Raw genomic sequence first — 26,587 nt, 5'->3', positions numbered from 1 at the left:
AGCGGGAGTCAGCCTCCCACACTCCGGAATCACCTACAGACTCACAGACTTCACGGAGGTCCTCCCTGGTCTCTCTCAGGTCTTTGCCCTCAGCCCACAGGGACTCTTGTGTCTCTTTCAGCTACTGTCAAAACTTCTCTAGATTCCAGCTGGAGTCAGTTCCAGGCGCCCACGATACACCACCGAACTCGCGAATTTCACTGACTTACTCCCCAGTCTCCCTCATGTTCTCACCCCCAGCCCTCAGGGACTCTTCTGTCTCTCTCAGCTACTCTCCAGCCATCTCCAGATTTCACCTGGAGTCAGCTTCCCACACCCAGGAATCACCTACAAACTCAGGGACCTTACTGCAACCCTCCCCCATTTCTTTCACCTCTTCACCCCCTGCCTTCAGGGACTCTCCTGTGTCTCCCAGCTTCTCTCCAGCCCTCCCCAGATTTCTGCCACAGTCAGCCCCAGGCAACCAGGACAACCCTAGACACCCACAGGCCTCACGAGCCTATCTCCCTATGACCTGGACCTATACAGGGATGGCTCCCACGCATCCCTCAGTGACCCCAAACCCATCTCCACTTACACTCAGACACTCCCAGGGCCTGACAGCTACTCCCCGTTATTGTCCTTCAGTTCGAAGCCCTGGCCAATCTACTAGCCCACGTGACGCAGTTACCTGGCCATTTCTCCACAGTTCCGGTGAGGGCCCCACACCCAGCCTCAGAAGAGCCCCTCCTGCATTCCGTCCTCACACGCAGGCCTGTCCCTCTACTTGCTACTGTCACACTCTTGCCAGCAGAAGAGGCCCCTGTCATGGCCGATATCACCACCCAGTCTATCCTCACCCCACAGCTGTGCAGCGGGACCCTCCTGCTGGCCCACGTGGCTGCCAGAGCCCATGCTGGCACAACGCTCCAGCATGTCGGCGTCCCTGCGGGCCGCACTACCGGTGACATGGCTAGCATGACCCTCCTTCCTGGCAGTGACACTGTTGATGTGAACCCCAGTTTCACATCTGTCATTTGTAAATAGGACCATTTGCCCTTTTCGCTCTCCCTTCCATTCACAGGGCTTTTCATTCTCTCTGTTTCTGCCTCCGTTTCAGATATTTACTCACCTTTTTCTCTCTCACTATGTCTGCCGTGGTCTCGATGAGAGTGCGCCACATAAGATTCCCCCATTAAAAGTCATGAATTGAGTGGCTTTTAGTATACCTGTGGTTGTGCACATTCCCTTTTAATTCGCAAACCATTGTAGAACGTCTTATCACCCCCGACCAGAGAAAAACCCTGTAGACATTAGTCACTCCTCATTCTGTCTCAAACCCTCTCCCTGACCCTCAGTACTAGGTAGCAACTACATAGTGCGATCAACCCCATATGCATAGATTTCCATATTGTGGACAATTCCTATAAACGGCATTGCACAATAGGTGAGCTTTTATGACTGACATAACACGTAGCACAATATTTTCAAGATTCATCCACATTGTAGGCTTACCCACAGGGGGTAACCAGTCTTTTTGGGGTTTTAGTAACACCGGGTGTTTTCTCCTTCCTTCCGTCCTTCTTTCCTTCTTCCTTCCTTCCTTCCTTCCTTCCTTCCTTCCTTCCTTCCTTCCTTCATTCCTACCTTCCTTCTTTCCTTCCTTCCCTCCTTCCTTCCTTCCTTCCTTCTTTCATTTCTTCCTTCCTTCCTTCCTTCCTTCCTTCCTTCCTTCCTTCCTCCTATTTCTCTCTTACTCCTTCAGCCCTCTCTCTTTCACATGGCTTAGGTGCATCCCACATTCTGCGTTTCTTTGGGGAAATCCTCGACAGCTGCAGGAAAATTGTGTTATTGTAACTATTTACCGCTATCTCTCTTTCACGGCTCTCCATCAGTTGTGAACATCTATTGATTTATCCCAAGTCACTAGGCATATTTTAATTGGATACACCTGTTTTTCTTTATACACCTGTTTCTGGACTATAGGGTCGCATACTCATAAACCCAGTGTAACTCAGAAACGCATCTAATATTCCCATAAACCCATCATAACGTTGAAAAATCATAAATCAAACCATCGTAAGTCACGGTTTGTCCGTGGATATGGGCGTCATCAATTCCATTGTATTCAATAATGCTGTACGCCATTAACAATGGCAGACTGATTGGGAGTGGAGATTGATAGCATTATAAAAATCAGTTATTAGAGGGATACTTCTTTAACCTGACTGAAGAACTGATCTAATGGCTTTAGTACAGTGCATGATTATGTGAGATGTTTTGAGACAGAGTAGTACATTTGTGAATGAAATTTTATGGGTTTTTTTCACTTAGAAGGAACCATTGTGTGTGGAAGAGTGAGAAAATTGCTTTCGGCTGTAGAGTCTGGCATTCATTGTAGATTTAAGCTTCGTTTTCTGTGAGCAAATCTTATTCAATAAAATACTACTCTTTATAATAAAAAACAAAAACACTGGTGATGTGAGGTCATTATCCTCAGCAAACTAATCCAGGGAAAGAAAACCAAACGCCACATTCTCACTTATAATGGGAGCTGAAAAATGGGATCACATGGACACAGGATGGGGAACAAAACACACTGGGGCCTTTCGGGAGGCAGAGCGTTAAGAAAAACAGCCACTGCACGCTGGGCTTAATACCTAGGTGATGGGTTGACAGGTGCAGCAAACCACCATGGCACACGTTTGTTTACCTCAGTAACAAATCTGCACATCCTGCACATACACCCCAGAACTTAGAAACAAAAGGAAACAAAAGAAAACGAAAAAGCAATAGCAAAACGCTAAAGGCAAAATAAAGTTTCAAACTCAGAAAGTGACAGACCAATGTTTGCTTCCCATCATGGTTCTCAACCCAGGTGCCATAAGGTCAGGATAAAGAATTTGATTACATATTGTAAATAAGACGTGCAGCAAATGACCAGAAATATTATTCTCAACATATGTGTGTCTTCTAATTGAATGGTGACGCTATCTACCGGGACATAGCATTAGATTCCAAAGGGCATAGTCCCGCCAGACAGGCCTCCCACACTAATAACAATGGGAAGCCCTACGTTGTTTTACCTGTGCTTCTCAGCAACTGGCTAGAAATCAGGTTGCCACCACTCCCGGATTTAGTTGCATTCATTTGCTGGAAGAGCTCACAGCACGCAGGGAAACAATTACATTTGCCGTAGTATTTTAGCGGATATTGCAAAAATTCAGAAATAAATTTGGGGCCCGGCATGTGGGGAGGGGCGCACTGCCTTCCAGGAAGTGTTATCCAGAAGCTCTCTGTACCCAGTCCTTTTGGGTTTTTATGGAGACCTCATTCTATAGGCATGATGGGTTAAACCATAGGCTATTGGTGATCAACTCCACCTGAGGCTCTCAGCCCTCCCTGCAAATTGGGGTTGAGGCTTTGCCATTCTCATTCTGACTGAAAGAATTTACACAAACGGAATTTTAAAACAGATAAGCACAACTGGAATCTTAATTAGATGATTGGATTACCTGGAGCCACACCTTGATATTCCTAACCCGAGCACCCTCATCCAACGAATGCTCCACCCAACTGGCTCCCAAGTCTCTACGTGGTTCCAGAGCAAAAGAATGTTTCTACAACGCATATCCCCACCTTTTCTTTCAAGTCTTTTCGCTTACACGGAAAGACTTCTTAAACTGCCATGCATCAGGGTCGGGGGAGGTCTTGTTAAAACGCAGATCTGTGGATCTCCGGGGTTTGATTGTTGCAAGGATGCTGCTGGTGTCAAAACCACAACGTGGGAACCACAGAACCACTAGTTGGTTTTCCGTGTTTCAGTGCATACAATTCCTAAGTTATCTGGCCAAGAAAACTTGTAAGTTCTTAGATTGTCCCAAAGGTGGCGCATGAAATCAAAGCAGGAGAACAGTTTCCTACGAGGTGTAGCCTGGGAAAGTTGGGGGTGACTGATGGAAAGGAGGAGTGAAGCTCCGCCCTTTCCGCTGCTAGGCTGCGCCCGAGGCTATTTAAACCCGCCCTGGCTGGCCTGTACTCAGATCTTCGTGGAGCGGATCAGCGGCCGGAGCGTTTGGCGGACTCTGCGTGGACTTGGAGCTCACAGCGTCTTGCGACTTGGAAGCGGATTCAGAGGACAGGACAGAACACTTGGGCAAGTGAATCTCTGTCTGTCTGTCTGTCTGTCTGTCTCATTGGTTGGTTGATTTCCATTTTCTTAAGGGGCACATACCTCACACCGCACACACACAAACACACACACACACTCACACACACACACACACACACACACACACACACACACACACACACTCCTTCCTTCTGCGAGTTAGAAAATTAGTAGGGGCCCCTGGGAGCTGCAGGTTTCCTAATCATGTCTGCACCTAAGAACAGTAGGGTCTTGTCTGGCTCTTCTTATGAACGGTCCCCCAGCCCGGACTCCCCAAGGTCCATGCGAGCCTCCCCCAGCTTCTCCCTCTCCCCTCTCAGAAACTCAGGCTTAAGGGGAAGCTCCTCACCAGGGATCCGGAGCTACCATTCACCATCCCCTAGGGCTTCACCACACTCACCTCTGTCATCACCAGAATCCCACAAGCTCCCATTTCCCTGTCCTCACCGTGATGGGCAATCAATGAAGCCATTGGGCTCTCCTGTGTCCTCCTCTGAGGATTCCTCAGAGTCCCCACGTTCATCAATAATATACCACATGTTCTTACTGCCATCACCCAGCAGCTCACCCCCAGCTCTCGGGGGCTCTCCTGTGTCTCCCAGCTACTCTCAAAACAACCCCAGATTTCAGCTGGAGTCAGCCCCCCACACCCAGGAATCACCAACAAACTCACGAGCCTCACAGTGCTCCACCCCTGTGTCTTTCATCTCTTCACCCCCAGGCCTCAGGGACTCTCCTGTGGCTCCCAGTTACTCGCCAGCCATCCCCAGGTTCCTGCGGGAGTCAGCCCCATTTACCCAGGAGTCCCCCAGACACTCACAGGTCTCGGGAGATTATGAGCGGTCCCCCAGCCCTGACTGCTCAAGATTCATGCCTGCCTCACCCAGCTTCTCCCTCTCCCCTCCCAGAAACTCACACCCAAGGGGCAGCTCCTCACCAGGGATGTGGAAGTACTCTACATCATCCCACAGGGCTTTACCACTCTCACATCCATCATCAGCAGAATTCCACAACTTTAAGTTTCCCTTTCCTAACCAAGCAGGACAGTCACTCATGTCATCGTGTTCTCCCGTGTCCTCCTCTGGAGATTCTCCACAGTCACCTCATTCATCAATAATATACCATATGTTCTTACTGCCATCATCCAGCAGCTCACCCCCAGCCACCCATGACTCTCCTGTCTGTCCCAGCTACTCTCCAACTACGCCCAGATTTCAGCGGGAGTCTGTACCCCACACCCCAGAAACACCTACAAACTCACAGACCTCAGTGAGATCCTCGCCAGTCTCTCTCACGTCTTCACCCCCAGCCCTTACGGACCCTCCAGTCTGTCCCAGCTACTCTCCAACCACGCCCACATTTCAGCGCGGGTCAGTTCCAGGAACCCAGGGATCACCACCAAGCCCGCCACTTTCACTGAGTTACTCCCCAGTCTCTAGCACGCCTTTATCTCCAACCCTCAGGGACTCGCCTGTGTGTCCCAGCTACTCTCCAAACACGCCCACACTTCAGCGGGAGTCCGTTGCAGGCACCCAGAAATCACCACCAAACTCACCAGTTTCACTGCCTTACTCCCCAGTCTCTCTCATGTCTTCACCATCCCTCAGGGACTCTTCCGTCTGTCCCAGCTACTCTCCAACCACGCCCACATTTCAGCTGGAGTCAGTTCCAGGCACCCCGGAATCACCACCAAGCTCACCAGTTTCACTCAGTTACTCCCCAGTCTCTAGCACGTCTTTATCTCCAACCCTCAGGGACTCTCCTGTGTGTCCCAGCTACTCTCCAACCACGCCCACACTTCAGCGGGTGTCAGTTCCTGGCACCCAGGAATCACCACCAAACTCACCAATTTCACTCAATTACTCTCCAGTCTCTCTCATGTCTTCACCAGCCCTCTTGGACTCTCCTGTCTGTCCCAGCTACTCTCCAACCACGCCCACATTTCAGCTGGAGTCCGTTCCAGGCACCCCGCAGTCACCACCAAACTCACCAGTTTCACTGAGTTACTCCCCGGTCTCTCTCACGTCTTCACCCCCAGAACTCAGGGACTCTCCTGTGTGTCCCAGCTACTCTCCAACCATGCCCAGATTTCAGCAGGAGTCAGTTCCAGGCTCCCAGGCATCACCTACAAACTCAGCAGTTTCACTGAGTTACTCCCCAGTCTCTCTCATGTCTTCACCCCCAGCCCCCTGGGACTCTCCTGTCTGTCCCAGCTACTCTCCCACCACGCCCAGATTTCAGCGGGAGTCAGCCTCCCACACTCCGGAATCACCTACAGACTCACAGACTTCACGGAGGTCCTCCCTGGTCTCTCTCAGGTCTTTGCCCTCAGCCCACAGGGACTCTTGTGTCTCTTTCAGCTACTGTCAAAACTTCTCTAGATTCCAGCTGGAGTCAGTTCCAGGCGCCCACGATACACCACCGAACTCGCGAATTTCACTGACTTACTCCCCAGTCTCCCTCATGTTCTCACCCCCAGCCCTCAGGGACTCTTCTGTCTCTCTCAGCTACTCTCCAGCCATCTCCAGATTTCACCTGGAGTCAGCTTCCCACACCCAGGAATCACCTACAAACTCAGGGACCTTACTGCAACCCTCCCCCATTTCTTTCACCTCTTCACCCCCTGCCTTCAGGGACTCTCCTGTGTCTCCCAGCTTCTCTCCAGCCCTCCCCAGATTTCTGCCACAGTCAGCCCCAGGCAACCAGGACAACCCTAGACACCCACAGGCCTCACGAGCCTATCTCCCTATGACCTGGACCTATACAGGGATGGCTCCCACGCATCCCTCAGTGACCCCAAACCCATCTCCACTTACACTCAGACACTCCCAGGGCCTGACAGCTACTCCCCGTTATTGTCCTTCAGTTCGAAGCCCTGGCCAATCTACTAGCCCACGTGACGCAGTTACCTGGCCATTTCTCCACAGTTCCGGTGAGGGCCCCACACCCAGCCTCAGAAGAGCCCCTCCTGCATTCCGTCCTCACACGCAGGCCTGTCCCTCTACTTGCTACTGTCACACTCTTGCCAGCAGAAGAGGCCCCTGTCATGGCCGATATCACCACCCAGTCTATCCTCACCCCACAGCTGTGCAGCGGGACCCTCCTGCTGGCCCACGTGGCTGCCAGAGCCCATGCTGGCACAACGCTCCAGCATGTCGGCGTCCCTGCGGGCCGCACTACCGGTGACATGGCTAGCATGACCCTCCTTCCTGGCAGTGACACTGTTGATGTGAACCCCAGTTTCACATCTGTCATTTGTAAATAGGACCATTTGCCCTTTTCGCTCTCCCTTCCATTCACAGGGCTTTTCATTCTCTCTGTTTCTGCCTCCGTTTCAGATATTTACTCACCTTTTTCTCTCTCACTATGTCTGCCGTGGTCTCGATGAGAGTGCGCCACATAAGATTCCCCCATTAAAAGTCATGAATTGAGTGGCTTTTAGTATACCTGTGGTTGTGCACATTCCCTTTTAATTCGCAAACCATTGTAGAACGTCTTATCACCCCCGACCAGAGAAAAACCCTGTAGACATTAGTCACTCCTCATTCTGTCTCAAACCCTCTCCCTGACCCTCAGTACTAGGTAGCAACTACATAGTGCGATCAACCCCATATGCATAGATTTCCATATTGTGGACAATTCCTATAAACGGCATTGCACAATAGGTGAGCTTTTATGACTGACATAACACGTAGCACAATATTTTCAAGATTCATCCACATTGTAGGCTTACCCACAGGGGGTAACCAGTCTTTTTGGGGTTTTAGTAACACCGGGTGTTTTCTCCTTCCTTCCGTCCTTCTTTCCTTCTTCCTTCCTTCCTTCCTTCCTTCCTTCCTTCCTTCCTTCCTTCATTCCTACCTTCCTTCTTTCCTTCCTTCCCTCCTTCCTTCCTTCCTTCCTTCTTTCATTTCTTCCTTCCTTCCTTCCTTCCTTCCTTCCTTCCTTCCTTCCTCCTATTTCTCTCTTACTCCTTCAGCCCTCTCTCTTTCACATGGCTTAGGTGCATCCCACATTCTGCGTTTCTTTGGGGAAATCCTCGACAGCTGCAGGAAAATTGTGTTATTGTAACTATTTACCGCTATCTCTCTTTCACGGCTCTCCATCAGTTGTGAACATCTATTGATTTATCCCAAGTCACTAGGCATATTTTAATTGGATACACCTGTTTTTCTTTATACACCTGTTTCTGGACTATAGGGTCGCATACTCATAAACCCAGTGTAACTCAGAAACGCATCTAATATTCCCATAAACCCATCATAACGTTGAAAAATCATAAATCAAACCATCGTAAGTCACGGTTTGTCCGTGGATATGGGCGTCATCAATTCCATTGTATTCAATAATGCTGTACGCCATTAACAATGGCAGACTGATTGGGAGTGGAGATTGATAGCATTATAAAAATCAGTTATTAGAGGGATACTTCTTTAACCTGACTGAAGAACTGATCTAATGGCTTTAGTACAGTGCATGATTATGTGAGATGTTTTGAGACAGAGTAGTACATTTGTGAATGAAATTTTATGGGTTTTTTTCACTTAGAAGGAACCATTGTGTGTGGAAGAGTGAGAAAATTGCTTTCGGCTGTAGAGTCTGGCATTCATTGTAGATTTAAGCTTCGTTTTCTGTGAGCAAATCTTATTCAATAAAATACTACTCTTTATAATAAAAAACAAAAACACTGGTGATGTGAGGTCATTATCCTCAGCAAACTAATCCAGGGAAAGAAAACCAAACGCCACATTCTCACTTATAATGGGAGCTGAAAAATGGGATCACATGGACACAGGATGGGGAACAAAACACACTGGGGCCTTTCGGGAGGCAGAGCGTTAAGAAAAACAGCCACTGCACGCTGGGCTTAATACCTAGGTGATGGGTTGACAGGTGCAGCAAACCACCATGGCACACGTTTGTTTACCTCAGTAACAAATCTGCACATCCTGCACATACACCCCAGAACTTAGAAACAAAAGGAAACAAAAGAAAACGAAAAAGCAATAGCAAAACGCTAAAGGCAAAATAAAGTTTCAAACTCAGAAAGTGACAGACCAATGTTTGCTTCCCATCATGGTTCTCAACCCAGGTGCCATAAGGTCAGGATAAAGAATTTGATTACATATTGTAAATAAGACGTGCAGCAAATGACCAGAAATATTATTCTCAACATATGTGTGTCTTCTAATTGAATGGTGACGCTATCTACCGGGACATAGCATTAGATTCCAAAGGGCATAGTCCCGCCAGACAGGCCTCCCACACTAATAACAATGGGAAGCCCTACGTTGTTTTACCTGTGCTTCTCAGCAACTGGCTAGAAATCAGGTTGCCACCACTCCCGGATTTAGTTGCATTCATTTGCTGGAAGAGCTCACAGCACGCAGGGAAACAATTACATTTGCCGTAGTATTTTAGCGGATATTGCAAAAATTCAGAAATAAATTTGGGGCCCGGCATGTGGGGAGGGGCGCACTGCCTTCCAGGAAGTGTTATCCAGAAGCTCTCTGTACCCAGTCCTTTTGGGTTTTTATGGAGACCTCATTCTATAGGCATGATGGGTTAAACCATAGGCTATTGGTGATCAACTCCACCTGAGGCTCTCAGCCCTCCCTGCAAATTGGGGTTGAGGCTTTGCCATTCTCATTCTGACTGAAAGAATTTACACAAACGGAATTTTAAAACAGATAAGCACAACTGGAATCTTAATTAGATGATTGGATTACCTGGAGCCACACCTTGATATTCCTAACCCGAGCACCCTCATCCAACGAATGCTCCACCCAACTGGCTCCCAAGTCTCTACGTGGTTCCAGAGCAAAAGAATGTTTCTACAACGCATATCCCCACCTTTTCTTTCAAGTCTTTTCGCTTACACGGAAAGACTTCTTAAACTGCCATGCATCAGGGTCGGGGGAGGTCTTGTTAAAACGCAGATCTGTGGATCTCCGGGGTTTGATTGTTGCAAGGATGCTGCTGGTGTCAAAACCACAACGTGGGAACCACAGAACCACTAGTTGGTTTTCCGTGTTTCAGTGCATACAATTCCTAAGTTATCTGGCCAAGAAAACTTGTAAGTTCTTAGATTGTCCCAAAGGTGGCGCATGAAATCAAAGCAGGAGAACAGTTTCCTACGAGGTGTAGCCTGGGAAAGTTGGGGGTGACTGATGGAAAGGAGGAGTGAAGCTCCGCCCTTTCCGCTGCTAGGCTGCGCCCGAGGCTATTTAAACCCGCCCTGGCTGGCCTGTACTCAGATCTTCGTGGAGCGGATCAGCGGCCGGAGCGTTTGGCGGACTCTGCGTGGACTTGGAGCTCACAGCGTCTTGCGACTTGGAAGCGGATTCAGAGGACAGGACAGAACACTTGGGCAAGTGAATCTCTGTCTGTCTGTCTGTCTGTCTGTCTCATTGGTTGGTTGATTTCCATTTTCTTAAGGGGCACATACCTCACACCGCACACACACAAACACACACACACACTCACACACACACACACACACACACACACACACACACACACACACACTCCTTCCTTCTGCGAGTTAGAAAATTAGTAGGGGCCCCTGGGAGCTGCAGGTTTCCTAATCATGTCTGCACCTAAGAACAGTAGGGTCTTGTCTGGCTCTTCTTATGAACGGTCCCCCAGCCCGGACTCCCCAAGGTCCATGCGAGCCTCCCCCAGCTTCTCCCTCTCCCCTCTCAGAAACTCAGGCTTAAGGGGAAGCTCCTCACCAGGGATCCGGAGCTACCATTCACCATCCCCTAGGGCTTCACCACACTCACCTCTGTCATCACCAGAATCCCACAAGCTCCCATTTCCCTGTCCTCACCGTGATGGGCAATCAATGAAGCCATTGGGCTCTCCTGTGTCCTCCTCTGAGGATTCCTCAGAGTCCCCACGTTCATCAATAATATACCACATGTTCTTACTGCCATCACCCAGCAGCTCACCCCCAGCTCTCGGGGGCTCTCCTGTGTCTCCCAGCTACTCTCAAAACAACCCCAGATTTCAGCTGGAGTCAGCCCCCCACACCCAGGAATCACCAACAAACTCACGAGCCTCACAGTGCTCCACCCCTGTGTCTTTCATCTCTTCACCCCCAGGCCTCAGGGACTCTCCTGTGGCTCCCAGTTACTCGCCAGCCATCCCCAGGTTCCTGCGGGAGTCAGCCCCATTTACCCAGGAGTCCCCCAGACACTCACAGGTCTCGGGAGATTATGAGCGGTCCCCCAGCCCTGACTGCTCAAGATTCATGCCTGCCTCACCCAGCTTCTCCCTCTCCCCTCCCAGAAACTCACACCCAAGGGGCAGCTCCTCACCAGGGATGTGGAAGTACTCTACATCATCCCACAGGGCTTTACCACTCTCACATCCATCATCAGCAGAATTCCACAACTTTAAGTTTCCCTTTCCTAACCAAGCAGGACAGTCACTCATGTCATCGTGTTCTCCCGTGTCCTCCTCTGGAGATTCTCCACAGTCACCTCATTCATCAATAATATACCATATGTTCTTACTGCCATCATCCAGCAGCTCACCCCCAGCCACCCATGACTCTCCTGTCTGTCCCAGCTACTCTCCAACTACGCCCAGATTTCAGCGGGAGTCTGTACCCCACACCCCAGAAACACCTACAAACTCACAGACCTCAGTGAGATCCTCGCCAGTCTCTCTCACGTCTTCACCCCCAGCCCTTACGGACCCTCCAGTCTGTCCCAGCTACTCTCCAACCACGCCCACATTTCAGCGCGGGTCAGTTCCAGGAACCCAGGGATCACCACCAAGCCCGCCACTTTCACTGAGTTACTCCCCAGTCTCTAGCACGCCTTTATCTCCAACCCTCAGGGACTCGCCTGTGTGTCCCAGCTACTCTCCAAACACGCCCACACTTCAGCGGGAGTCCGTTGCAGGCACCCAGAAATCACCACCAAACTCACCAGTTTCACTGCCTTACTCCCCAGTCTCTCTCATGTCTTCACCATCCCTCAGGGACTCTTCCGTCTGTCCCAGCTACTCTCCAACCACGCCCACATTTCAGCTGGAGTCAGTTCCAGGCACCCCGGAATCACCACCAAGCTCACCAGTTTCACTCAGTTACTCCCCAGTCTCTAGCACGTCTTTATCTCCAACCCTCAGGGACTCTCCTGTGTGTCCCAGCTACTCTCCAACCACGCCCACACTTCAGCGGGTGTCAGTTCCTGGCACCCAGGAATCACCACCAAACTCACCAATTTCACTCAATTACTCTCCAGTCTCTCTCATGTCTTCACCAGCCCTCTTGGACTCTCCTGTCTGTCCCAGCTACTCTCCAACCACGCCCACATTTCAGCTGGAGTCCGTTCCAGGCACCCCGCAGTCACCACCAAACTCACCAGTTTCACTGAGTTACTCCCCGGTCTCTCTCACGTCTTCACCCCCAGAACTCAGGGACTCTCCTGTGTGTCCCAGCTACTCTCCAACCATGCCCAGATTTCAGCAGGAGTCAGTTCCAGGCTCCCAGGCATCACCTACAAACTCAGCAGTTTCACTGAGTTACTCCCCAGTCTCTCTCATGTCTTCACCCCCAGCCCCCTGGGACTCTCCTGTCTGTCCCAGCTACTCTCCCACCACGCCCAGATTTCAGCGGGAGTCAGCCTCCCACACTCCGGAATCACCTACAGACTCACAGACTTCACGGAGGTCCTCCCTGGTCTCTCTCAGGTCTTTGCCCTCAGCCCACAGGGACTCTTGTGTCTCTTTCAGCTACTGTCAAAACTTCTCTAGATTCCAGCTGGAGTCAGTTCCAGGCGCCCACGATACACCACCGAACTCGCGAATTTCACTGACTTACTCCCCAGTCTCCCTCATGTTCTCACCCCCAGCCCTCAGGGACTCTTCTGTCTCTCTCAGCTACTCTCCAGCCATCTCCAGATTTCACCTGGAGTCAGCTTCCCACACCCAGGAATCACCTACAAACTCAGGGACCTTACTGCAACCCTCCCCCATTTCTTTCACCTCTTCACCCCCTGCCTTCAGGGACTCTCCTGTGTCTCCCAGCTTCTCTCCAGCCCTCCCCAGATTTCTGCCACAGTCAGCCCCAGGCAACCAGGACAACCCTAGACACCCACAGGCCTCACGAGCCTATCTCCCTATGACCTGGACCTATACAGGGATGGCTCCCACGCATCCCTCAGTGACCCCAAACCCATCTCCACTTACACTCAGACACTCCCAGGGCCTGACAGCTACTCCCCGTTATTGTCCTTCAGTTCGAAGCCCTGGCCAATCTACTAGCCCACGTGACGCAGTTACCTGGCCATTTCTCCACAGTTCCGGTGAGGGCCCCACACCCAGCCTCAGAAGAGCCCCTCCTGCATTCCGTCCTCACACGCAGGCCTGTCCCTCTACTTGCTACTGTCACACTCTTGCCAGCAGAAGAGGCCCCTGTCATGGCCGATATCACCACCCAGTCTATCCTCACCCCACAGCTGTGCAGCGGGACCCTCCTGCTGGCCCACGTGGCTGCCAGAGCCCATGCTGGCACAACGCTCCAGCATGTCGGCGTCCCTGCGGGCCGCACTACCGGTGACATGGCTAGCATGACCCTCCTTCCTGGCAGTGACACTGTTGATGTGAACCCCAGTTTCACATCTGTCATTTGTAAATAGGACCATTTGCCCTTTTCGCTCTCCCTTCCATTCACAGGGCTTTTCATTCTCTCTGTTTCTGCCTCCGTTTCAGATATTTACTCACCTTTTTCTCTCTCACTATGTCTGCCGTGGTCTCGATGAGAGTGCGCCACATAAGATTCCCCCATTAAAAGTCATGAATTGAGTGGCTTTTAGTATACCTGTGGTTGTGCACATTCCCTTTTAATTCGCAAACCATTGTAGAACGTCTTATCACCCCCGACCAGAGAAAAACCCTGTAGACATTAGTCACTCCTCATTCTGTCTCAAACCCTCTCCCTGACCCTCAGTACTAGGTAGCAACTACATAGTGCGATCAACCCCATATGCATAGATTTCCATATTGTGGACAATTCCTATAAACGGCATTGCACAATAGGTGAGCTTTTATGACTGACATAACACGTAGCACAATATTTTCAAGATTCATCCACATTGTAGGCTTACCCACAGGGGGTAACCAGTCTTTTTGGGGTTTTAGTAACACCGGGTGTTTTCTCCTTCCTTCCGTCCTTCTTTCCTTCTTTCCTTCCTTCCTTCCTTCCTTCCTTCCTTCCTTCCTTCCTTCCTTCCTTCCTTCATTCCTACCTTCCTTCTTTCCTTCCTTCCCTCCTTCCTTCCTTCCTTCCTTCTTTCATTTCTTCCTTCCTTCCTTCCTTCCTTCCTTCCTTCCTTCCTTCCTCCTATTTCTCTCTTACTCCTTCAGCCCTCTCTCTTTCACATGGCTTAGGTGCATCCCACATTCTGCGTTTCTTTGGGGAAATCCTCGACAGCTGCAGGAAAATTGTGTTATTGTAACTATTTACCGCTATCTCTCTTTCACGGCTCTCCATCAGTTGTGAACATCTATTGATTTATCCCAAGTCACTAGGCATATTTTAATTGGATACACCTGTTTTTCTTTATACACCTGTTTCTGGACTATAGGGTCGCATACTCATAAACCCAGTGTAACTCAGAAACGCATCTAATATTCCCATAAACCCATCATAACGTTGAAAAATCATAAATCAAACCATCGTAAGTCACGGTTTGTCCGTGGATATGGGCGTCATCAATTCCATTGTATTCAATAATGCTGTACGCCATTAACAATGGCAGACTGATTGGGAGTGGAGATTGATAGCATTATAAAAATCAGTTATTAGAGGGATACTTCTTTAACCTGACTGAAGAACTGATCTAATGGCTTTAGTACAGTGCATGATTATGTGAGATGTTTTGAGACAGAGTAGTACATTTGTGAATGAAATTTTATGGGTTTTTTTCACTTAGAAGGAACCATTGTGTGTGGAAGAGTGAGAAAATTGCTTTCGGCTGTAGAGTCTGGCATTCATTGTAGATTTAAGCTTCGTTTTCTGTGAGCAAATCTTATTCAATAAAATACTACTCTTTATAATAAAAAACAAAAACACTGGTGATGTGAGGTCATTATCCTCAGCAAACTAATCCAGGGAAAGAAAACCAAACGCCACATTCTCACTTATAATGGGAGCTGAAAAATGGGATCACATGGACACAGGATGGGGAACAAAACACACTGGGGCCTTTCGGGAGGCAGAGCGTTAAGAAAAACAGCCACTGCACGCTGGGCTTAATACCTAGGTGATGGGTTGACAGGTGCAGCAAACCACCATGGCACACGTTTGTTTACCTCAGTAACAAATCTGCACATCCTGCACATACACCCCAGAACTTAGAAACAAAAGGAAACAAAAGAAAACGAAAAAGCAATAGCAAAACGCTAAAGGCAAAATAAAGTTTCAAACTCAGAAAGTGACAGACCAATGTTTGCTTCCCATCATGGTTCTCAACCCAGGTGCCATAAGGTCAGGATAAAGAATTTGATTACATATTGTAAATAAGACGTGCAGCAAATGACCAGAAATATTATTCTCAACATATGTGTGTCTTCTAATTGAATGGTGACGCTATCTACCGGGACATAGCATTAGATTCCAAAGGGCATAGTCCCGCCAGACAGGCCTCCCACACTAATAACAATGGGAAGCCCTACGTTGTTTTACCTGTGCTTCTCAGCAACTGGCTAGAAATCAGGTTGCCACCACTCCCGGATTTAGTTGCATTCATTTGCTGGAAGAGCTCACAGCACGCAGGGAAACAATTACATTTGCCGTAGTATTTTAGCGGATATTGCAAAAATTCAGAAATAAATTTGGGGCCCGGCATGTGGGGAGGGGCGCACTGCCTTCCAGGAAGTGTTATCCAGAAGCTCTCTGTACCCAGTCCTTTTGGGTTTTTATGGAGACCTCATTCTATAGGCATGATGGGTTAAACCATAGGCTATTGGTGATCAACTCCACCTGAGGCTCTCAGCCCTCCCTGCAAATTGGGGTTGAGGCTTTGCCATTCTCATTCTGACTGAAAGAATTTACACAAACGGAATTTTAAAACAGATAAGCACAACTGGAATCTTAATTAGATGATTGGATTACCTGGAGCCACACCTTGATATTCCTAACCCGAGCACCCTCATCCAACGAATGCTCCACCCAACTGGCTCCCAAGTCTCTACGTGGTTCCAGAGCAAAAGAATGTTTCTACAACGCATATCCCCACCTTTTCTTTCAAGTCTTTTCGCTTACACGGAAAGACTTCTTAAACTGCCATGCATCAGGGTCGGGGGAGGTCTTGTTAAAACGCAGATCTGTGGATCTCCGGGGTTTGATTGTTGCAAGGATGCTGCTGGTGTCAAAACCACAACGTGGGAACCACAGAACCACTAGTTGGTTTTCCGTGTTTCAGTGCATACAATTCCTAAGTTATCTGGCCAAGAAAACTTGTAAGTTCTTAGATTGTCCCAAAGGTGGCGCATGAAATCAAAGCAGGAGAACAGTTTCCTACGAGGTGTAGCCTGGGAAAGTTGGGGGTGACTGATGGAAAGGAGGAGTGAAGCTCCGCCCTTTCCGCTGCTAGGCTGCGCCCGAGGCTATTTAAACCCGCCCTGGCTGGCCTGTACTCAGATCTTCGTGGAGCGGATCAGCGGCCGGAGCGTTTGGCGGACTCTGCGTGGACTTGGAGCTCACAGCGTCTTGCGACTTGGAAGCGGATTCAGAGGACAGGACAGAACACTTGGGCAAGTGAATCTCTGTCTGTCTGTCTGTCTGTCTGTCTCATTGGTTGGTTGATTTCCATTTTCTTAAGGGGCACATACCTCACACCGCACACACACAAACACACACACACACTCACACACACACACACACACACACACACACACACACACACACACACTCCTTCCTTCTGCGAGTTAGAAAATTAGTAGGGGCCCCTGGGAGCTGCAGGTTTCCTAATCATGTCTGCACCTAAGAACAGTAGGGTCTTGTCTGGCTCTTCTTATGAACGGTCCCCCAGCCCGGACTCCCCAAGGTCCATGCGAGCCTCCCCCAGCTTCTCCCTCTCCCCTCTCAGAAACTCAGGCTTAAGGGGAAGCTCCTCACCAGGGATCCGGAGCTACCATTCACCATCCCCTAGGGCTTCACCACACTCACCTCTGTCATCACCAGAATCCCACAAGCTCCCATTTCCCTGTCCTCACCGTGATGGGCAATCAATGAAGCCATTGGGCTCTCCTGTGTCCTCCTCTGAGGATTCCTCAGAGTCCCCACGTTCATCAATAATATACCACATGTTCTTACTGCCATCACCCAGCAGCTCACCCCCAGCTCTCGGGGGCTCTCCTGTGTCTCCCAGCTACTCTCAAAACAACCCCAGATTTCAGCTGGAGTCAGCCCCCCACACCCAGGAATCACCAACAAACTCACGAGCCTCACAGTGCTCCACCCCTGTGTCTTTCATCTCTTCACCCCCAGGCCTCAGGGACTCTCCTGTGGCTCCCAGTTACTCGCCAGCCATCCCCAGGTTCCTGCGGGAGTCAGCCCCATTTACCCAGGAGTCCCCCAGACACTCACAGGTCTCGGGAGATTATGAGCGGTCCCCCAGCCCTGACTGCTCAAGATTCATGCCTGCCTCACCCAGCTTCTCCCTCTCCCCTCCCAGAAACTCACACCCAAGGGGCAGCTCCTCACCAGGGATGTGGAAGTACTCTACATCATCCCACAGGGCTTTACCACTCTCACATCCATCATCAGCAGAATTCCACAACTTTAAGTTTCCCTTTCCTAACCAAGCAGGACAGTCACTCATGTCATCGTGTTCTCCCGTGTCCTCCTCTGGAGATTCTCCACAGTCACCTCATTCATCAATAATATACCATATGTTCTTACTGCCATCATCCAGCAGCTCACCCCCAGCCACCCATGACTCTCCTGTCTGTCCCAGCTACTCTCCAACTACGCCCAGATTTCAGCGGGAGTCTGTACCCCACACCCCAGAAACACCTACAAACTCACAGACCTCAGTGAGATCCTCGCCAGTCTCTCTCACGTCTTCACCCCCAGCCCTTACGGACCCTCCAGTCTGTCCCAGCTACTCTCCAACCACGCCCACATTTCAGCGCGGGTCAGTTCCAGGAACCCAGGGATCACCACCAAGCCCGCCACTTTCACTGAGTTACTCCCCAGTCTCTAGCACGCCTTTATCTCCAACCCTCAGGGACTCGCCTGTGTGTCCCAGCTACTCTCCAAACACGCCCACACTTCAGCGGGAGTCCGTTGCAGGCACCCAGAAATCACCACCAAACTCACCAGTTTCACTGCCTTACTCCCCAGTCTCTCTCATGTCTTCACCATCCCTCAGGGACTCTTCCGTCTGTCCCAGCTACTCTCCAACCACGCCCACATTTCAGCTGGAGTCAGTTCCAGGCACCCCGGAATCACCACCAAGCTCACCAGTTTCACTCAGTTACTCCCCAGTCTCTAGCACGTCTTTATCTCCAACCCTCAGGGACTCTCCTGTGTGTCCCAGCTACTCTCCAACCACGCCCACACTTCAGCGGGTGTCAGTTCCTGGCACCCAGGAATCACCACCAAACTCACCAATTTCACTCAATTACTCTCCAGTCTCTCTCATGTCTTCACCAGCCCTCTTGGACTCTCCTGTCTGTCCCAGCTACTCTCCAACCACGCCCACATTTCAGCTGGAGTCCGTTCCAGGCACCCCGCAGTCACCACCAAACTCACCAGTTTCACTGAGTTACTCCCCGGTCTCTCTCACGTCTTCACCCCCAGAACTCAGGGACTCTCCTGTGTGTCCCAGCTACTCTCCAACCATGCCCAGATTTCAGCAGGAGTCAGTTCCAGGCTCCCAGGCATCACCTACAAACTCAGCAGTTTCACTGAGTTACTCCCCAGTCTCTCTCATGTCTTCACCCCCAGCCCCCTGGGACTCTCCTGTCTGTCCCAGCTACTCTCCCACCACGCCCAGATTTCAGCGGGAGTCAGCCTCCCACACTCCGGAATCACCTACAGACTCACAGACTTCACGGAGGTCCTCCCTGGTCTCTCTCAGGTCTTTGCCCTCAGCCCACAGGGACTCTTGTGTCTCTTTCAGCTACTGTCAAAACTTCTCTAGATTCCAGCTGGAGTCAGTTCCAGGCGCCCACGATACACCACCGAACTCGCGAATTTCACTGACTTACTCCCCAGTCTCCCTCATGTTCTCACCCCCAGCCCTCAGGGACTCTTCTGTCTCTCTCAGCTACTCTCCAGCCATCTCCAGATTTCACCTGGAGTCAGCTTCCCACACCCAGGAATCACCTACAAACTCAGGGACCTTACTGCAACCCTCCCCCATTTCTTTCACCTCTTCACCCCCTGCCTTCAGGGACTCTCCTGTGTCTCCCAGCTTCTCTCCAGCCCTCCCCAGATTTCTGCCACAGTCAGCCCCAGGCAACCAGGACAACCCTAGACACCCACAGGCCTCACGAGCCTATCTCCCTATGACCTGGACCTATACAGGGATGGCTCCCACGCATCCCTCAGTGACCCCAAACCCATCTCCACTTACACTCAGACACTCCCAGGGCCTGACAGCTACTCCCCGTTATTGTCCTTCAGTTCGAAGCCCTGGCCAATCTACTAGCCCACGTGACGCAGTTACCTGGCCATTTCTCCACAGTTCCGGTGAGGGCCCCACACCCAGCCTCAGAAGAGCCCCTCCTGCATTCCGTCCTCACACGCAGGCCTGTCCCTCTACTTGCTACTGTCACACTCTTGCCAGCAGAAGAGGCCCCTGTCATGGCCGATATCACCACCCAGTCTATCCTCACCCCACAGCTGTGCAGCGGGACCCTCCTGCTGGCCCACGTGGCTGCCAGAGCCCATGCTGGCACAACGCTCCAGCATGTCGGCGTCCCTGCGGGCCGCACTACCGGTGACATGGCTAGCATGACCCTCCTTCCTGGCAGTGACACTGTTGATGTGAACCCCAGTTTCACATCTGTCATTTGTAAATAGGACCATTTGCCCTTTTCGCTCTCCCTTCCATTCACAGGGCTTTTCATTCTCTCTGTTTCTGCCTCCGTTTCAGATATTTACTCACCTTTTTCTCTCTCACTATGTCTGCCGTGGTCTCGATGAGAGTGCGCCACATAAGATTCCCCCATTAAAAGTCATGAATTGAGTGGCTTTTAGTATACCTGTGGTTGTGCACATTCCCTTTTAATTCGCAAACCATTGTAGAACGTCTTATCACCCCCGACCAGAGAAAAACCCTGTAGACATTAGTCACTCCTCATTCTGTCTCAAACCCTCTCCCTGACCCTCAGTACTAGGTAGCAACTACATAGTGCGATCAACCCCATATGCATAGATTTCCATATTGTGGACAATTCCTATAAACGGCATTGCACAATAGGTGAGCTTTTATGACTGACATAACACGTAGCACAATATTTTCAAGATTCATCCACATTGTAGGCTTACCCACAGGGGGTAACCAGTCTTTTTGGGGTTTTAGTAACACCGGGTGTTTTCTCCTTCCTTCCGTCCTTCTTTCCTTCTTTCCTTCCTTCCTTCCTTCCTTCCTTCCTTCCTTCCTTCCTTCCTTCATTCCTACCTTCCTTCTTTCCTTCCTTCCCTCCTTCCTTCCTTCCTTCCTTCTTTCATTTCTTCCTTCCTTCCTTCCTTCCTTCCTTCCTTCCTTCCTTCCTCCTATTTCTCTCTTACTCCTTCAGCCCTCTCTCTTTCACATGGCTTAGGTGCATCCCACATTCTGCGTTTCTTTGGGGAAATCCTCGACAGCTGCAGGAAAATTGTGTTATTGTAACTATTTACCGCTATCTCTCTTTCACGGCTCTCCATCAGTTGTGAACATCTATTGATTTATCCCAAGTCACTAGGCATATTTTAATTGGATACACCTGTTTTTCTTTATACACCTGTTTCTGGACTATAGGGTCGCATACTCATAAACCCAGTGTAACTCAGAAACGCATCTAATATTCCCATAAACCCATCATAACGTTGAAAAATCATAAATCAAACCATCGTAAGTCACGGTTTGTCCGTGGATATGGGCGTCATCAATTCCATTGTATTCAATAATGCTGTACGCCATTAACAATGGCAGACTGATTGGGAGTGGAGATTGATAGCATTATAAAAATCAGTTATTAGAGGGATACTTCTTTAACCTGACTGAAGAACTGATCTAATGGCTTTAGTACAGTGCATGATTATGTGAGATGTTTTGAGACAGAGTAGTACATTTGTGAATGAAATTTTATGGGTTTTTTTCACTTAGAAGGAACCATTGTGTGTGGAAGAGTGAGAAAATTGCTTTCGGCTGTAGAGTCTGGCATTCATTGTAGATTTAAGCTTCGTTTTCTGTGAGCAAATCTTATTCAATAAAATACTACTCTTTATAATAAAAAACAAAAACACTGGTGATGTGAGGTCATTATCCTCAGCAAACTAATCCAGGGAAAGAAAACCAAACGCCACATTCTCACTTATAATGGGAGCTGAAAAATGGGATCACATGGACACAGGATGGGGAACAAAACACACTGGGGCCTTTCGGGAGGCAGAGCGTTAAGAAAAACAGCCACTGCACGCTGGGCTTAATACCTAGGTGATGGGTTGACAGGTGCAGCAAACCACCATGGCACACGTTTGTTTACCTCAGTAACAAATCTGCACATCCTGCACATACACCCCAGAACTTAGAAACAAAAGGAAACAAAAGAAAACGAAAAAGCAATAGCAAAACGCTAAAGGCAAAATAAAGTTTCAAACTCAGAAAGTGACAGACCAATGTTTGCTTCCCATCATGGTTCTCAACCCAGGTGCCATAAGGTCAGGATAAAGAATTTGATTACATATTGTAAATAAGACGTGCAGCAAATGACCAGAAATATTATTCTCAACATATGTGTGTCTTCTAATTGAATGGTGACGCTATCTACCGGGACATAGCATTAGATTCCAAAGGGCATAGTCCCGCCAGACAGGCCTCCCACACTAATAACAATGGGAAGCCCTACGTTGTTTTACCTGTGCTTCTCAGCAACTGGCTAGAAATCAGGTTGCCACCACTCCCGGATTTAGTTGCATTCATTTGCTGGAAGAGCTCACAGCACGCAGGGAAACAATTACATTTGCCGTAGTATTTTAGCGGATATTGCAAAAATTCAGAAATAAATTTGGGGCCCGGCATGTGGGGAGGGGCGCACTGCCTTCCAGGAAGTGTTATCCAGAAGCTCTCTGTACCCAGTCCTTTTGGGTTTTTATGGAGACCTCATTCTATAGGCATGATGGGTTAAACCATAGGCTATTGGTGATCAACTCCACCTGAGGCTCTCAGCCCTCCCTGCAAATTGGGGTTGAGGCTTTGCCATTCTCATTCTGACTGAAAGAATTTACACAAACGGAATTTTAAAACAGATAAGCACAACTGGAATCTTAATTAGATGATTGGATTACCTGGAGCCACACCTTGATATTCCTAACCCGAGCACCCTCATCCAACGAATGCTCCACCCAACTGGCTCCCAAGTCTCTACGTGGTTCCAGAGCAAAAGAATGTTTCTACAACGCATATCCCCACCTTTTCTTTCAAGTCTTTTCGCTTACACGGAAAGACTTCTTAAACTGCCATGCATCAGGGTCGGGGGAGGTCTTGTTAAAACGCAGATCTGTGGATCTCCGGGGTTTGATTGTTGCAAGGATGCTGCTGGTGTCAAAACCACAACGTGGGAACCACAGAACCACTAGTTGGTTTTCCGTGTTTCAGTGCATACAATTCCTAAGTTATCTGGCCAAGAAAACTTGTAAGTTCTTAGATTGTCCCAAAGGTGGCGCATGAAATCAAAGCAGGAGAACAGTTTCCTACGAGGTGTAGCCTGGGAAAGTTGGGGGTGACTGATGGAAAGGAGGAGTGAAGCTCCGCCCTTTCCGCTGCTAGGCTGCGCCCGAGGCTATTTAAACCCGCCCTGGCTGGCCTGTACTCAGATCTTCGTGGAGCGGATCAGCGGCCGGAGCGTTTGGCGGACTCTGCGTGGACTTGGAGCTCACAGCGTCTTGCGACTTGGAAGCGGATTCAGAGGACAGGACAGAACACTTGGGCAAGTGAATCTCTGTCTGTCTGTCTGTCTGTCTGTCTCATTGGTTGGTTGATTTCCATTTTCTTAAGGGGCACATACCTCACACCGCACACACACAAACACACACACACACTCACACACACACACACACACACACACACACACACACACACACACACACTCCTTCCTTCTGCGAGTTAGAAAATTAGTAGGGGCCCCTGGGAGCTGCAGGTTTCCTAATCATGTCTGCACCTAAGAACAGTAGGGTCTTGTCTGGCTCTTCTTATGAACGGTCCCCCAGCCCGGACTCCCCAAGGTCCATGCGAGCCTCCCCCAGCTTCTCCCTCTCCCCTCTCAGAAACTCAGGCTTAAGGGGAAGCTCCTCACCAGGGATCCGGAGCTACCATTCACCATCCCCTAGGGCTTCACCACACTCACCTCTGTCATCACCAGAATCCCACAAGCTCCCATTTCCCTGTCCTCACCGTGATGGGCAATCAATGAAGCCATTGGGCTCTCCTGTGTCCTCCTCTGAGGATTCCTCAGAGTCCCCACGTTCATCAATAATATACCACATGTTCTTACTGCCATCACCCAGCAGCTCACCCCCAGCTCTCGGGGGCTCTCCTGTGTCTCCCAGCTACTCTCAAAACAACCCCAGATTTCAGCTGGAGTCAGCCCCCCACACCCAGGAATCACCAACAAACTCACGAGCCTCACAGTGCTCCACCCCTGTGTCTTTCATCTCTTCACCCCCAGGCCTCAGGGACTCTCCTGTGGCTCCCAGTTACTCGCCAGCCATCCCCAGGTTCCTGCGGGAGTCAGCCCCATTTACCCAGGAGTCCCCCAGACACTCACAGGTCTCGGGAGATTATGAGCGGTCCCCCAGCCCTGACTGCTCAAGATTCATGCCTGCCTCACCCAGCTTCTCCCTCTCCCCTCCCAGAAACTCACACCCAAGGGGCAGCTCCTCACCAGGGATGTGGAAGTACTCTACATCATCCCACAGGGCTTTACCACTCTCACATCCATCATCAGCAGAATTCCACAACTTTAAGTTTCCCTTTCCTAACCAAGCAGGACAGTCACTCATGTCATCGTGTTCTCCCGTGTCCTCCTCTGGAGATTCTCCACAGTCACCTCATTCATCAATAATATACCATATGTTCTTACTGCCATCATCCAGCAGCTCACCCCCAGCCACCCATGACTCTCCTGTCTGTCCCAGCTACTCTCCAACTACGCCCAGATTTCAGCGGGAGTCTGTACCCCACACCCCAGAAACACCTACAAACTCACAGACCTCAGTGAGATCCTCGCCAGTCTCTCTCACGTCTTCACCCCCAGCCCTTACGGACCCTCCAGTCTGTCCCAGCTACTCTCCAACCACGCCCACATTTCAGCGCGGGTCAGTTCCAGGAACCCAGGGATCACCACCAAGCCCGCCACTTTCACTGAGTTACTCCCCAGTCTCTAGCACGCCTTTATCTCCAACCCTCAGGGACTCGCCTGTGTGTCCCAGCTACTCTCCAAACACGCCCACACTTCAGCGGGAGTCCGTTGCAGGCACCCAGAAATCACCACCAAACTCACCAGTTTCACTGCCTTACTCCCCAGTCTCTCTCATGTCTTCACCATCCCTCAGGGACTCTTCCGTCTGTCCCAGCTACTCTCCAACCACGCCCACATTTCAGCTGGAGTCAGTTCCAGGCACCCCGGAATCACCACCAAGCTCACCAGTTTCACTCAGTTACTCCCCAGTCTCTAGCACGTCTTTATCTCCAACCCTCAGGGACTCTCCTGTGTGTCCCAGCTACTCTCCAACCACGCCCACACTTCAGCGGGTGTCAGTTCCTGGCACCCAGGAATCACCACCAAACTCACCAATTTCACTCAATTACTCTCCAGTCTCTCTCATGTCTTCACCAGCCCTCTTGGACTCTCCTGTCTGTCCCAGCTACTCTCCAACCACGCCCACATTTCAGCTGGAGTCCGTTCCAGGCACCCCGCAGTCACCACCAAACTCACCAGTTTCACTGAGTTACTCCCCGGTCTCTCTCACGTCTTCACCCCCAGAACTCAGGGACTCTCCTGTGTGTCCCAGCTACTCTCCAACCATGCCCAGATTTCAGCAGGAGTCAGTTCCAGGCTCCCAGGCATCACCTACAAACTCAGCAGTTTCACTGAGTTACTCCCCAGTCTCTCTCATGTCTTCACCCCCAGCCCCCTGGGACTCTCCTGTCTGTCCCAGCTACTCTCCCACCACGCCCAGATTTCAGCGGGAGTCAGCCTCCCACACTCCGGAATCACCTACAGACTCACAGACTTCACGGAGGTCCTCCCTGGTCTCTCTCAGGTCTTTGCCCTCAGCCCACAGGGACTCTTGTGTCTCTTTCAGCTACTGTCAAAACTTCTCTAGATTCCAGCTGGAGTCAGTTCCAGGCGCCCACGATACACCACCGAACTCGCGAATTTCACTGACTTACTCCCCAGTCTCCCTCATGTTCTCACCCCCAGCCCTCAGGGACTCTTCTGTCTCTCTCAGCTACTCTCCAGCCATCTCCAGATTTCACCTGGAGTCAGCTTCCCACACCCAGGAATCACCTACAAACTCAGGGACCTTACTGCAACCCTCCCCCATTTCTTTCACCTCTTCACCCCCTGCCTTCAGGGACTCTCCTGTGTCTCCCAGCTTCTCTCCAGCCCTCCCCAGATTTCTGCCACAGTCAGCCCCAGGCAACCAGGACAACCCTAGACACCCACAGGCCTCACGAGCCTATCTCCCTATGACCTGGACCTATACAGGGATGGCTCCCACGCATCCCTCAGTGACCCCAAACCCATCTCCACTTACACTCAGACACTCCCAGGGCCTGACAGCTACTCCCCGTTATTGTCCTTCAGTTCGAAGCCCTGGCCAATCTACTAGCCCACGTGACGCAGTTACCTGGCCATTTCTCCACAGTTCCGGTGAGGGCCCCACACCCAGCCTCAGAAGAGCCCCTCCTGCATTCCGTCCTCACACGCAGGCCTGTCCCTCTACTTGCTACTGTCACACTCTTGCCAGCAGAAGAGGCCCCTGTCATGGCCGATATCACCACCCAGTCTATCCTCACCCCACAGCTGTGCAGCGGGACCCTCCTGCTGGCCCACGTGGCTGCCAGAGCCCATGCTGGCACAACGCTCCAGCATGTCGGCGTCCCTGCGGGCCGCACTACCGGTGACATGGCTAGCATGACCCTCCTTCCTGGCAGTGACACTGTTGATGTGAACCCCAGTTTCACATCTGTCATTTGTAAA

This window comes from Gorilla gorilla, chromosome Y (genome assembly GCF_029281585.2).
Source record: "Gorilla gorilla gorilla isolate KB3781 chromosome Y, NHGRI_mGorGor1-v2.1_pri, whole genome shotgun sequence".
Classification (NCBI taxonomy): Eukaryota; Metazoa; Chordata; class Mammalia; order Primates; family Hominidae; genus Gorilla; species Gorilla gorilla.
The sequence above is the reverse complement of the archived record's forward strand: the minus strand, read 5'-3'. Positions refer to the sequence as shown.